Source organism: Falco punctatus (genome assembly GCF_963210335.1).
Source record: "Falco punctatus genome assembly, chromosome: 13".
In the NCBI taxonomy this organism is placed as follows: Eukaryota; Metazoa; Chordata; class Aves; order Falconiformes; family Falconidae; genus Falco; species Falco punctatus.
In genome coordinates, this window is record NC_137593.1 from 13,929,100 (window position 1) to 13,944,858 (window position 15,759).

The 15,759-nt window shown below is 42.5% G+C and overlaps 1 protein-coding gene across 6 annotated transcripts in view; it reads right to left on the reverse strand.

The window, feature by feature from the left end:
- Positions 1 to 15,759, reverse strand: part of FGF12 (fibroblast growth factor 12) — a 228,028-nt gene that overhangs the window by 44,778 nt on the left and 167,491 nt on the right. The gene's annotated exons all lie outside the window — the stretch shown is intronic.

A 15,759-nucleotide genomic window follows, 5' to 3' on the forward strand; every position in this document is an offset into this window, starting at 1 on the left:
AAGGCAAGAGGTAAACTAGGACTGACTGGGGAGGGATCAATAAAGGGAGCTACCAAGAATATCCGATTTCAGAGGGTAAAATAAAGGAAGAATTAGCAGAGACTGCTAGGACGAAAGAAAACAGACCATGAAGAAAGCAGGGCTGGGTTGGAAGGAAAGACCACTGTCTCTCAGTCCAGCCAGCCTTCTATGAACTGGAACACTTCCCCCCAGGAGACACCAAAACAGCCCAGCCTCAATACACCACTCTGCCGCAAGTCCTGAGGCCTTTGTTCAAAACCCTGATCCACCAGACATTTATTTACACAAACTGGAAGTGTGCAACTAAAGCACTTGGTCCAGCACTTCCAACTGCTGCTTTTCCACATGAGCTGCTTGGAGGGTCTACCTTACCCTGATAATGAATAAACCCAACAAGAAGTGAACACTGCCACATGCTTCTCCTCCAGCATTTTGGTTTTAATCTAGTCTTGTAAAATCTTTTTCCATGTCAGTTAATCCAAGGAACACTGCCTGAATTCCCATCAATTCACAGAACGGCAATATATTTTGAGGAAGAGAAGGACAATTTTTTTAACTTGGCATCTATTCACCTTCAGGAATAACACCCATTCCTTATATAAACTTCTGGGAAGAAAGATCATGATCCACACATGGCTTGCCCTTCCCTGCAGTCAAATCAGGGAAGCTCAGGACAGAGCCCAACACTCCTACTCATAACTGAGAACCTACCAAGCGAATATCACCAGAAACAGCTTCCTCTGGCACAGCAAACTTTGCCATCCAGCCTCTTACACACTCCCCTCTCTAAGGCACATAGGTCTGAACCACAGAATACTCCCAGCTGAGCTTGATGTCATGTTTTCTGCATATTCTGTCTTCACTGGCTGCTTTCCTACACAATTAACTCACCAGGTGGATATTAGCAAGAGGAAGAAAAACAAAGCAGGCTGACTTAAGTACATTAAGTAGAGCAGGAAATCGCTGGTATCCATAAGCTCAGCAACTTGCAGAATGTTAATCACCAAGCCACAAGTGAGATGAAAACATCATAAACATCCGTATCTCTCAGCAAAGTGCAAGGGAAGCATGGAAGATGCAAAGAGTTGAGCAGGTTATTAACTTCACTTAGCTATGGGAAACATTAACAGTTTTCTAAAGCAGTGTTCAGGTGGAACTGCCACCACAGCTCCCAGCTGAGAACATCTCCCCTTGTAACACCCTGATGCTATATGAATAAAGGTCTGGCACACGTATGAGGTCCTGCAGGTTTCTTGCTGAGGAGCTCTAACAAATCGGTTGGGCTCAAGCACCAGAGAGCAGCCCGGCAGGCTACGGGACTCCACTCTCCCTTCACCTAACAAGGTGGCAGCTCTCCCACAAGGCAGGCTGAGGAAGGATTTTACAAACCCTTTCCCATAGCTGTGGACACAGCTGATGCATCGAGACTGCTGGCCACTGCTCTTGGCAAAGGCTCTGCCCTGGGCACAGCAGGCACTTCCTAGGCACCCAGGTGTGTCCTGCACACAGGAGACAGCTAGGGCATGGCTGGGAAAAGTCCCAGTGGTACATATGTTTAACATAAGGAAAGCAACTTCAGCCATTTACACAGGCTTATATTGCAACATCCTTTGGTAGCACTGCAACCACTGTTTTATAATTTCCTTCCTTTTGCATGTTCCAATTCACAGGTAGCATGCTACAAAGGTGCATTTATATGCACTTTTGCAACTTTCCAAGGGAATACTTTTCTGCCCTTTATAATTTGCTCCTCAATGTCACTTACAAATTAATTCCATTTAAAAAAAAAAATCTCACCATAATTGGACTTTTAGCTACCAAAAAAAGTCTGTTCCAAGACAGAAGAAAATTACTAGAGAGAAAGTACCCTCCTGGTTCGCACTGTCCAGTCCCTGGCAATATCTCATAATCCCTCTCATAAGTCCATCAAATTTCACTTTTAAATGAGTTATTGGGTTGGATTCACTGCCAGGCAGTATCCAGTTGTTCTAGTGCCAGGTCTGGCCTTCAGAATAAACAATACTGGTATTTACCCCCCTGGTGTTCATTTATACAGTAATTATAATGCATTTTCATCTTTTTTCATCTTCCATTTTGCTGGGGACAAAACAAATCAGTTGAACACAGACCATATGAAACTTTCTCTGAACTTGCTCTGCTCAATCGTTTAAAATACAATTAATCAGAAATCCATGCACAAGTTAGATTGGGTCTCCGTGATGATTTCTTCAGCACTTCAGTGTGCCTTTAGCTCTCTATGGGCAATCTGTACCTATCACACCTTGCATTGTCATTTGGCATTTTCTGAGTTGCATTTCAGTAATGGTTCACAGCTGCCTGTTGTAAATAATACAGCAGTTACCTGTTGTAAAAAACTGTTACAACAGTTACATGTTGTGAAGAAAACAGGTTTAAGTTGTTGTTTCCAGCAAACTTAACTCAGAGCATAAATTCTTATTATTAGGCCAAATTCTCTAACATCCACCTAATACAAAAACTTTTTGTGTAAGTAGTGTTTCAGTAACACCAGTGCCCCAAATCACCCTGTTATTATGTGATATTCCAGCTGCCCATTGCAAGTGACAGCATCTCCCAGAGCTGGCTTCACCACGCGCCTCCCTCACCCAAACTTCAGCAGCTTTGCAGCCAGGTCAGACAGCCTTGCAGCACACCCTGTTGTCATCTCCACTGCAGGGACCGACATTCCCTTCACAATCCTCTCTTCTGATAATCTTGCCCCTCCAAACTCGGCTAGTAACACATGTGACATTATAGCAAACTGTCTACTGAAATCCAGATAAATCAGGTTTACTGCATCCTCCCGAAACTCAGTTACTATACAAAGACCAGTAACAGAGTAACATGCACAATCTACCTCTATTAATGAGATAAAATGTAACCTGAGTTTAACTACATAGTTTTAAACAACTCTTCCCTTTCTGGGTAACGCTGAAGTTAAAAGGATGAGCCTGCATATGCCCGTAATGCTTATTTATGCTGATTTTTAAGTAAAATTCCTGCACTCCCCAGTATGAATTACATTTCCACAAAACCTTGGTAAAACTGTATGTCAACAGAATCCCAATTTGGTAGGTCAGGTCCTTCAGCAGTCTGGGGCAGTCTTTCCTCCTTAGATGCAGTTGCTTCATCCTTCTTCCTAGACACTTGCTTTCTCTATCCTCTCTAGCAACACCCTCCCTGCTAAGCAATGAAGAGCACTATTCCTTCTGTTCGCGTGTTTGGGGATCCCTTCACCTTCAATCTCTGCTGGCTCCTCAGCACAAACCAGGCCTACTTTTTCTCTGTTGCTTTGGATTTAATGGTTAAACAGCATTGTACTATTTCTCCCCCAATACCTTCTTCCTTTTTTTTTTTTTTTTTTTTTTTTGGTGAGGTCTAACTCTTCTTTCTATTTGTAATTCTTATTTCTCTCCTATGCTTTCTGACCAGACAGCAATAGCTTTCTTTGCTGAATCGCATTTTGCTTTTTTGTGGACTTTCTGCGTGCATCAAATATCCCTTTTTTATTTTTCTTGGTGATTTGGGTTTTTTTTTTTTTTTCCTCTTCCCCAGTCTGTTAGACTATGTGTCTTTCCTACCAGATTTTTCCTTTGTCCGGTATATTAATTCTACAGTTTTTTTCCTCTCTCACAGAGGAAAATAAAAAATAAAAAATAAAATCCAAGCCACTTTTGCATTCAAGTCCAGAGCTCTAACAACCTAGTTTGCCTCTATAACTACTTTCCTTCACTTTTATGAAAGAATAAATCTTGGTTACAGTTGAATGTTTAGCCTTCCATTTAATTTAAATTTGAACAACTCATGATGTGTCAGCTGAAGGTCGCTTTCTGTGTCTAAGTCCTTCTGTATCTCAAATCTCAGTATTTTGCAAATCTGCATTGCTTTTTCTTAGTTTAATTACTGTTTGGAAAAGAAATCCATGAATTATCACATCCTGGTATATCTGGGCCCAGCATTAGGAGCAGTATTTGTTCTCCAAAATCTATTTGGAGAATTAAAATCTCTCAAAACGACATAATTTCTGATAGTTTTTATCTCACCAATAATATGAATGAGATTTTTGAGTCTCGAATATGCCTTAATACAATGAAACACTTTTTTGTGTGTGTGATTGAGTTTAACCTAGAATAATTTCTTCACAAAATTACAGCGAAATCTCATTAAAGCAGACTGACTACATATCTCTGCACCTCTACCTTCAGCAGAGCTCATTTGAAAAAATTCTGACACTTCATATCCTTCTTATTCCAGCTGAAAAAGGGAATTATTTTCTCTGTTAATTCCAATTAAAATATTAAATTGTGAAAGCTATTGTGCTCTAGCAAAGTTCTGTATGCAGTACTATTATTGGTGTCTTTGGCTGCTAACACTGGGAACGAAACAGTCCCACTAAGAACAGAGGATGATGGACCCACCCTGTGCCAGAAATCCCTGTCTGCTCCTGCTGCTGCTGGAAAACTGCTCTGAGGCTCACTGCAAGGATGCCTGCTCCATGGCACAGCCACCCTATGCTGGAAGCAAAGAAATTCGGACTCCCCCTCTCCCCCCCACTGTTATTGTGAGCTCACTTCAGTCATGCTGATTTATATCCAGACTGACTCGCACACTGCTGTGGTGAGTAATTCTCACTTTCCCCTGGTGAAAATAGAACTGGGGTTGTCCTTTCTGCCTTCCCAGGGAGATGAAGGAAGGAGGTGCCCAGGCATCTGACTGAAACACACTGCTCACATCTGTTCTGATGGGTAACTGACAAGCTGGAACAAATCCCTGCCCACATCCCTGCTGCATTTTCAGGTTCCCATGTGCCCTAAACAGAGAAGCCCTGACCCCCAAAGGGGTTGATTACAAAGCAGTCCCCACTGCCTCAGTCACCACAATGCTTTCACAAGAGAAGAACTAACAGAGGAGCTAAACAGCAGGCAGTAATGGAGAAGAGTAAAAAATCCTAATGCGAAGTCAAAAATGGAAGCCACAGAGCCAGCACCCAGAGCAGGTACAAGGAAATGTTCATGACCTTCAGCCACAAACAGAGCCAAAAGGAAAACAGCTACCCTCCCCTGCCTACCACACCGGAGTCTAATAGTCAAAAGTCAGGATAACGCGCATGCTGTTCTGCGAATGAGCTGGGAAAACATCAGCATCATCTCAGAGTCAGAAGTTTAGAAACTCCTTTAGAAGTTTCTAAGATCAGATGCACCTATATTAGGCATGCACAATGCATCCAGAATCCAGTAGCCTAGAATATATGCAGCACAAACCTGCAAAGGTGCTTCCAGGAAAACCCAACAGGTATAAAAGGTGAGTTAAAAGAATACTGTCATCACTGACATGAAAAGCTGCCAAGAGGTGTAACAGAGCTAAGATGGAAATGCTGCCAGTATCCTTCTTGCAGGAGAATTGCTGCAGGCTCTCCCCAGTTCTGTGACTGGGCCTCACAGCAGATCCCAACATCTTATTCCAGAGAAGATGGCTAAGAAGCAAAGTGGCAGCTTCGGGGCATTTTACTTAAGCACCTTCTACTAATAGTTCATTTGTGAGACGGGGTGTTAATTAACACACACTCATTGGAAAAGAAAAGCTTTTAACCAGCTCCCAAAGTACTTGTTATCTTTTGCAAATGAGAGGCATTTTTCTTCTGTTGGAACAAAATATCCCTTGCACACAGGTATCAAAAGGGAGGGTACCAGTAACCCCTATCCTTCCTACCCTTGGTTATGGGACAAGTCAAAGGACACATCCCTAGCAGTACAAGATCTGGATCTATATTCACTACATACTTGGAAACCACCATCTTGCAGAGCTAAAATCACTAGTGCACTTCCAGCACCAGGTTGAAACCTCCTGTGTAACTCTTGCAATGTTTTATGGTCATCACTGGTTTCCTGAAAACACCCCTGTTCTTAGTACAGCACTTCATATGCTCAATTTTCTCCCTTACCAAATGCTGATACCTTTCCGTCTTAACACATTGCCTCTAACCTCTCAGCCCCATAACTGTTTCTGTTGCCATTCCCTGAACTCTTTCCAATCTCTGAGTCATAAAGGAGGATTTATTGGACTAAAGATCCACTTTTAATAATGCCTTCTGCTGTATAATTTCACTGCTGAAGTTAACTCAGGCACCTTCTGTCCTGTTGGATTGTGACTTGGAACAATCTACGACAGCATGTCTGGAGGAATTTCGCTGAATAAACTCATAGTTGCAGAAGTATCAGATACATAATGGCAGGAAACATCCTTACAGGGAGAACCTGGGTGACTAGGGGAAAATGCCACAGAGCGAAATCAGCAACACTGCTGACCTTAACAACTGCTGTGAACGTGCCCACAGTGATCAATACACAAATATGGAAGCAATTACAAGCCACCAGTGCATAACTCATGCTCTCTCCCCACTACAGGAATCAGTAGGAGCAAATCTCAAATTGTAATAAAAACTCACAGATGGTTTCTGGAGACCTTTTAATTAACACTGCAGTTTCCAAACCAAACAAGATAATCTCCTTGGATTCTCGCTGAGTAACAGCAACAAATCAGCTTCCTTTAAAGGCAGATCATCGGGAATGTTATCTTCTTGTTCAGAAATGCAAGTGCAAATTAAGTGGCAACATCTTTATTACTGATAATTACAGGATCACCTCAGAGCTTCTGGAGTGTCTGGGAGGAGGGCTGGTGAACACCAAGGGAAGCCACACACACACAAACACATTATTCATCAGAACTTAGTAACGCAAGAACAGCAAGTATTGTCCAAGAAATGGAAATGCTGCACTGATACCGTTGGGCAACAGTCAGCTGTACCAACTCCTAGACCACACATCGCTGGCAGCAAACATTTCTTAGCACAGACGGAGAGACTGCTTTCTTTCCCATCCCTGCCAGTCTGTTCAGACTGAATTTCTTTACTGGCAATAATGACTAACAGTAATTGTCACCAGTGACTAATGATATGGCCTGGAGGTGGACATTAGCCAAGAGGTTGAGATTTATTAGGGTGCTATTGAGTTGGACAAACAGGAATCCAGATGCAGAGGTGGCAGGTTTTGCATCGCATAACAAATTTCTTCCACCACCCACCTCCCCTTACCCAAGTCTTCGCTATCATTCCTGTCAAAGTGTCCTTTCTGTCACTTTTTTCTTACTTATTGGGAAAAAGTCATGTTATGGAACAAAAAAAAGGAAACTATTAACACAAATGCAAACACGCAATATTTTTTGAGGAGGGAGATTTTTGGTTGTTGCTTTTTTAATGGTAACCAGATTGCTCCTTCAAAACAACCAGGACTTTCAGCAAGTTAATAGCTTCAGTCTATACTGGAGTGCTCTATTAAAAATGCTGTGCCTTTCTCTTCTTTTTATCACCTAAAGGCTGATACTGCAATACAAAAGGCATTCATGTAGCATAATGCAGAAAAAGGCCCGTATGCTTCTGAAGACGTTGAAGACTGATTATTACCTCTCTCTCTGATTTCTGGCTTCCCCGGTAAGTTTTAGTGGTCTTTGCAGATGGTGGCTCTGAACCTTTCTGCTGGGATATTTATGCTCTAGCTTATTGCAGCAGGTTGCTCTGCTGCTGTACTTGTTTCACTGGGTCTAATCTTGGCAATATATTTGCATTTACACTTAAAAGCCATCTAAAGACATACCATAGCTTTATTCTACTCCATGGTCCTTGGTTAGCTTCTGCCAGGAAGCCACTGAAGCTGAATCCTACAAACAGTCTCCTGTGCCATCTGGAAAGACCACCAAAACATACTGGGGAAGCCAGAAATCAAAGACAAAGGTAACCTCTCCAAAGAGGGAAACTCCATAACCTTTGTGGGCAACCTGTTCCTGTGCTCCTTTTTGTTAGGGACAGATTTGCTGATACCTCGTCAATGTTTTAGAGCGTATATTTGGAAGTTACAGAAGGTAAAGGTTCATTCAAGGAATCATTTTCTATCCCTTTTCTCCTGGACCCTCTTGAACACAGGTTCCCTTCTGCCAGAGGTCCATCTAAGCAAGTATTCTTTTGCTGGCAGGGATCAGTACTGGATGTACTGGTGAAGAGTGCAGGAAACACAGCCTACAGCTCTGAATCTCTCCAGCAGCCTGTGGTATCCTTGCCTTCACATATTACGTGAAGCCATCACATATTACATGAATAATATTTTTTCGCTGTTTTAAACTTGCTAATGTTCTCCAGGAAAATGATGGCAGGGATGCTCAGAGAATGAGGCTCACCCTTCTCTGAAACTCTCAGCAGGGCTGTTTTTTTCACGGACTCACCTCTAGGACTGAACCTTTCCCCTTCTCTTTCTCTTCTCTGGACACAAACATCTATGATACTTTGACTGACTCTAGAACCTGCTTTGCCCCACCACTGTGTGCCTACATCTAATTAGTCTCCTATTTGCTCTGCTCTGCCATATCACATAAAACTTTTCAGGTACCTTCCAAACTGCTGTTGAGAGTACAAGCAGTTACTCAGCATACACTACCCTCCTTAAAGGATGGATGAAAACCCTCCAGTCCTGGTCCAGTCACTTTCTTAAAATATTGCACCAGGTAAAAATGATTCAACCAAGTTTGACAGAGGCCTCACAGCTTGCTTTCCATAGAAAGCCAAACTGGCTGGTTCAACCATACTTTATATTTCACAACTGCTTTCTCAACAAAATCTGTAGGCACGCCCACACCAATGGTGAGGGGATGTCCTAAGCTGAAAAAGGACACACTGACAAAGTTACTGAGATGGCATTACTGATCTCAGCAATGAAGATCTTCTAAAAAAAAAAACCCCAAACATTGAAACAACTGAATGGCAGAACTTCCTTAGGAGTGTGTATTTCAGTCAGTTGAGGTTGAAAAGGGCATGGTTATTGAATCGTTGAAGGCTGAAAACATCCAGGAACACATTTCTACTTCTCATTTATTCACCATAATCTAAAGACCAGGTTAAGTAAGTTCTCCTTTGCAGTCTGGACAGTTATTTTCTGCTGAATCCACACTCACACACTGAAGAACTATTCAACGCTTTTATTACCTAGAAACCAGAAAAGGCTCAAAAAAATAAAAATAAAATAAAATGGCTGACAGGGAATTCTAAAAAGGTATCTAATCAGGAAATAACATCATTTCAAATGCTTTCAAGCCAGAAAATACTGCAACGGGGAAATAAAAACTGCAGATTTTTATTGGATTTGTCGATAATCCCTCTATTTACTGAAAGAATTGTTTCTAAATCTTCATTTTTCTCTGAATATATACATTTGAGGAGTCAGACTATTGTCTCCATGTATTAAGCTAATCCATTAGCCGGTTTATCTAAATGAACAAAAATCATATGTAAGCCTACTTTTTCAAATATGTAAATCTGGTTTGTCCCCTCAACATCGTCGTTACGACAGCCTCAGAGTATTATAATTTACCTACCTAGCATGCACACTGTGTTCTTCACTATGCAATTACCCATTCTAAGTATGCAAATTCATCTTTGTCCTAGTGAATGTGGATTTAGCTTTGTATAGCTGACAATGTAGTTCCACTGAAGCATTCCTCCATCATCCCTCCACAAATTTTTCAAAGGAAAAGTGGTCAATATTTGCATTATAATCACAAGATTAGCAGCAACTGGGATGCTAATTTTAAAAATTACACTGCAGATTTGAGTGGTGAAAGCAAGCAAGGAAGCAGCTGTAGGAAGGCTGCACAGAGCTCACCATGCACTAGCAATCATTGCATCATTGGCTTCATCATTAGAAGACTCTATTTGGATGGTCAAACTCTTTAAGCACAGCCATCCGTTACTGCTTGGGAAGATTAGACAGACAGATGGCTCCTACAGAGAGATGAGTTAAAAAGAAGCAGGGAGGGATATTTTCACCAGATGGATGCTGCCAAGTTTTGCAGCACACAAGAGGTACCCTGAGGTCTAGATCAAAAGCTAGTCCTCCTGGATCTTCTGGAGGAAAATAATTCCTCGCTTCATCCAAATACCTGACCAGAGGAGTAACTGGGGACAAGAGATTTTCTGTTGAATTAAGGATATGCTCATGTCCCTCATGACTTAGTTACTGTATAAGGCCACTGCACCAGCCCAGAAAAATACCCAGCAAGAACTAGGTGGACATGAAGGGCTCCCCATTTCAAGTGCTAGCAGTGTATGGAATGAATTGCAGCAATGGCCACTGCGACCTTCTCTTAAGCGTGTTTTCAGTAAAAACCCAAAGAATGAAAGTGAATGGAGAATCCATGCAATGCCAGTCACTTACAAATACACTCAGAAAGCCTCTGTTGGCTTTTGCTCACTTTCTGGAGGTTTCAATGACTCGAGATTCAAGAGTTGCAGGAGCAGAAGTATACTGTTAATTACATCAATGTATTATTCACAGAAATAGAGAAACTTAACTGTAAAGAATTTCACAATTTGAAGTGACACTACTGAGAGCAGATTATACCCAAGTATTTAAACATATTATTGATGACTACAGGCACAAAGAAAGGGGATGCTGTGAAAGGACATGCTGCAGGCTCTCTCACAGGGTCTTTGGAAAAATGCACAGTTACTCAGTTTCTTCTCTGAGAGTTGTATAGCTAAAGCTTGTGGTGCAGAGCACGGAGGTCTTCACAGCTTCCTCTTGCTGTCCTCAATGCACCTGCCTCTCCCACTGCACATGGCAAAGAATAATGGTTTGATTTTTTCAGGGGAGACCTGAGGAAACAGATGACCCAATACCCTGCCCTAGATTTCAGCGGGGTCTATAGCTGTGACTATCTAAAGCACCTATGCTAGTTTGGTCTCATGTCCCAGAGACTTCCAGTATTTGGTTCCCCTAGAGGAAACTTTGAAAAGATCTCTTGGCTATAGAAAATTTCTTGTAATCTCCAAATGCATGTCAGGAAACAGAGTCCTAAATGATGAGCATAAAACTGAGCTTTTGAAGTCTGTAAATAAAAGGGGAAAGAACAGCAGGGATGGCGATTACTTTGAAATCCCACCGAAACCACAGGGAGCTAAGTATTTACAGCACCACTGGCAATGAAGTAACTAGGTGCCAGAACAGTGATTTGACTGAAAAATAAGATAGCTACGTTCTGCGTTTATTCTCTTTGGTGGTGCCAGGTCAATTTATTCTATTTTGAAGTCAAACAGTGATTTCCCTACATCCCTGCACCATTCCAACTTGGCAGACCTGAAAAACTTCCTTTTTCTTTTGCTTTTTTTAATGAATAATAGAGATATCCCAAATGGAAGCTGCCTCCAAATGCTGCTGAGGTATACACATGCTTCTTTGGTTGAGTAACGTGAGGCAAATAAGTCAAACAAGGCCAGGATGGCTGGACTCATACAGAAACGCAGCTAGATCTGGAGCAGTGTCAACCTAGGAAGGCTTCAGGTGTGAGAGGCTCATGTGAGCTCATCTCTCTTTCACAACACTAACAACCTGATAGAAAAGGACATGTGAAGGAGAAAATCTTTTGAGGTAAAAAACAAAGCAAAAAACCCTCATGCTGTCATGTAGTCATTCTCTTATCTAGTCAAGCTCTTACACAGTGCCCTCAACAGAACATCTGAGCACCTGTCAATCACCAGTGCACTTATCTCCACACTGTCTCTGTGGGAGTCAGAAAGAAAACTTATCTCCACCATATAGATGATCAGCTGAAGCAGAGAAATTAAGGGCTTGATCTAGTTACCTAAATGTAAGTTTCTAGTGCCGTCTAAGATGTCCTGGGGCATGCAAGACATGCACAGCGCTGGCCGGTGGGACAATGGACCTAAGGGAGATCCATGGTCTTCTGGAGGCCAGGCAGGGTATGCTGGCACATTGTAGTGGGAGATGAATGTCTAGGTTTAGGCAACTGCCCTGAATCCTGCAGTCAAGGCATGACATTTGTGGCAGAGCAGGGAGCTGAACCCTATGAACTACCCTGCCAGCACCCTAAATACAAGAATTGCTTTCTTGTGAACAAAGTGAAATACAAGAGGAACACAGCCTTTTTTATTATTATTATTTTTTATTTTGACTGCAGGACTGTTTTATTACTAAGGCCAAGTTTCATGTGCCTGGCACCTCCAAAATAACTGCTGCTGTCAGGAGCCTGTGTATTGCCCTTTTCCTAGCAGAGTATGAATACACATCCATATCGTCTTTCAGCCACTATCAAGAAGATATCACCTATGGAACACAGAGTTATTTTCTGTCAAACTTAGTAAAAACACTTAGACTGTAATACAAGAAGCCAGAACCAGTATCAGAGTGGCTTTCCTCTACGATGTCTACATGCCTAGACCTCATGCTGAAAGGTGCAATCTACCTCCTTGTGGCAGTATTTACAGAAAGACACTTTCACTTTAGCTCATGGCAAAACCCTGATGACAATTCAGGAGCTTGTAATGAGCTTACGGAGGAAGAATGAAAGGATGGTCAAGGTCATAGCCCCCATAGGAGCGCCATCAGTCTTGACATGTACAGCAAATAAGGCTCTCAAACAGCTGCCAACTCAGAAATAAGCTGTACGCAGAGAAGCTGTGCTGGCTTGCTGCAGGCTGTTATTTTGGTGCATTAGGCTGAGGACAGATTTGCAAAACCACTCGAGCAATTCGGACATTTGGTTCCCCTTCGAAACAGCTCAGTGAAAGAGGTGGTGGTGAAGCACCAGCCTGGCAGGTCTGGTTGCTAGAGCAGCTTCCTGCAGTGCAACCTGCAGCCACACAAGCATCTCTTCTCTGCCATTTCCCCCGTTGGTTTGCCTGCGTCCATACCCTTTGCAGGTCTACAGCCCAGCTGCTACCCAGAAACAAAAGTTTAACCAAACAACACCTGAGGGCAAGGCTGGTTTCAACCCTCCCTTCTGGCCTCTCTCCAAAGATAAAAAACATCAGACAATTCTTACCCCAGCCACAACAGGTACCCTCCATTTTATTAGAGCTGCAACAGTGAGCTGAATCTGATCAATGTCATAATTTACTTAAGCCTCCCAAATACTTGAAACAGGAGAACTATTTTTATGTTATTATTTTTTTATATATGAAATCTGATTAGAATAATCCTGGCAAAGCAGAGAGTGATAAGCGAATAGAGCAGGTGAAAAAAGATAGTTTTGAAGGAGGAAATTGATTTCCTTTCCATCCCTCCAAATTTGAATAATAAACTTTCACAAAGAACTTCTTCACAAGAAACTTCTGTAGATGCAAGAAACTGTAATTAAAATACTTTAATAAATCGTCTCTTGGATCCCCTTACAAAAATAGAGGTTGTTGCAGAGTAAGAGGTTTGAGACATTTACACTTGGAATCCAGTGGCCAGCACTTTCCGTGCCCCATGAAAAATATGAGAAAACACTTGAAACTACCTAGTCTCATGTAGGAAACTGAGGCTATGGGAATCCAGGTACTTTGACTGCTCTTGCAACTAATTAGTTACAAACCAAAGAGAATTGTAACCAACAGGCATCCTTCCCCTTTCTACACTTGTTTTCTTGTGTAGGAAAGTGGATAACACTCTCCTTTTTCTGGAACTCACTTTGAGCTTTCTGGTAGAAAAGTAGGTCTTGCTATGACTTTACAGAAGGACGTGATGATTTTTGATTTCCAAAACAGGCACTATTTCTAATAGATTACCATTCATTCACCAAAATTATAGAACACTTACAATAAATTAATTGAAATTTTATATTCTGATGCCTCAGAAAGGAATAGGTTTCATATATATATGTAGTAGTATTGAGCATGCACACATACACTGGACATTCCCCAAATGACTGAGCAGACCAGGTTCTCAGGTGTGCTAAAGCAAATACTCTCATCTCACTTTTCTGACCAGTGGGTTTGCTCTAGATGTAAGCCAGTGGCTGAGACATCAGAAATGGAAATATCCCTCAATACCAGAGAAATTGTACTGGTCCTTCCATCCTTGCCATGTGATGCTTTACAGCCATGCTTACTTACACCACGGAAAAAACTCAAGAACAATGTTTTCTGGCGAGTCCCACCCAGTCCACCCTCCAAGCAAAACCACCAGCAGAGTTTAGCCCACAGCTCTCATTAAGTCCTTGGTCACACCTGGGTGGCACAAGATGCCCTGGAGAGAGGAAGACACAGTGCATGGCACCACACCAGGGCTGTAAAGCACTACTGACCATGAATGCTGGACAGACTGCCCAGCAATCCACCCAGATGGTTTCTGGTACCCAACGTAGCTCTGAAAAAAACAGGTATTTCTGCACAGCTCAAGAAGATGTTTTCACGGTCAGCTTGCTAGGCTGCTGTCCCTGTTATTGGTTTCTCCTAGCTGTCACTATAAGTGGCGCATACTGGAGCTGGACACTGACTTAAATGGACCCATAGGGGCCACCCCTACATTCATTTCAGCAAGAGCAAGGGGATCTACTGAGTACCCAATACCTTTGAAAGTAGAGCTTTAAATTGTCTGAAAACCTGTGCCTGGTTTTGTTACTGCAAATAGTTTTCTTGCAAGACTTGGCTGTTCAGCTCCCACAGGCATCAGCGCATTACAAGTGCTTGTTTCCAGAGCACTGCTGCAATCCTGAGCTTCTCAGGAGCTGTTTCCAATTCTCCACCTGCCATCTTGTGAAGCCAACATTGTAAACAGCCCCAGCTTCATGGGTGGCTGAAAAAGAGATATCTGTAGTGCTCTGAGCAACTGCACTTGACATACGGTATTAAGATGTGCAAGGGAAAATGGCTGGCAGAGTATGACTCTCCTGTGGTTCTTTTGCCTGCTCCCATTATCCTCAATGAAGATTGCTAGGGTCATAAATGCTGAGGAGCCAGAAACGAAGTGAAATGGTAAGACAGAAAGAGAGAAGCAAGCCCTGCCTACTACACAGCATACAGCTTTCAAAGCAAACGGATTTACTCAGACACAAGATACTACACAAACAAGTTGTGCTGCTGCTTATGTAACAGCTCCCTGAATAATCGCAGCGATATAAAACAAAGCTTGCAATTAAGGCAAAGAATTAGGATGAGGAAGAACAGACGGCCTAATCCAGTCTGCACTTGTGACCTTGGGCGTGTCACATCACTCCTCTATGCTGTTTCCTTAGCTATGTGATGAAGCTTCCCAGCGTGAATGGAAAATTATTGGAAAGCGTGGGAGAGTCCAGGAGCAACTCGCAGGTAAGTGGTAACAGATTACTTTCGGTGCCCACACCACTGGCCTCTGCCACCCCAGCTAAATTAATTCCTCCCACTGCCAATGATCAGATGACCCAGACATCCTCAGACTAGCACCACTCGGAAGGCCAATCATGGGATGTAGTTTTAGACAAAACAACTGCATTTTAATGGCCATCTACCAGATACTGAGAGCCACAGGCTGGGTGCTGGATTATGTTGCCAGTATCTATGTGGTGCTCCCATCAGAGATCCCAGTGACACAAGCACCTCTGTAACCTGGCCTCTCATCAAAAGCTCCTGTTCCATGTAAACTCTCACTCCTCCACCGGCAGTTATCACCAGACTACCCTGCTTCTGATTTCACCTTAAGTACTTCTACAGTCCTTCCCTTTGCTCCATTCCCTTCCTGCTCACCATGGTGCGTGGTGGAATTCACGAGCATCCACAGGGAAATTCTGCTATAGGCAGTTAAGTGTAAATCATAAACTGGGTGACAAGGTTTAAACTTGAGACAACCTTCAGTACAACAGAACCATGAGCACCATAAGGTTGGCCAAGCTACAGTCTGCTCTAAGAGATGTTTTCTATTT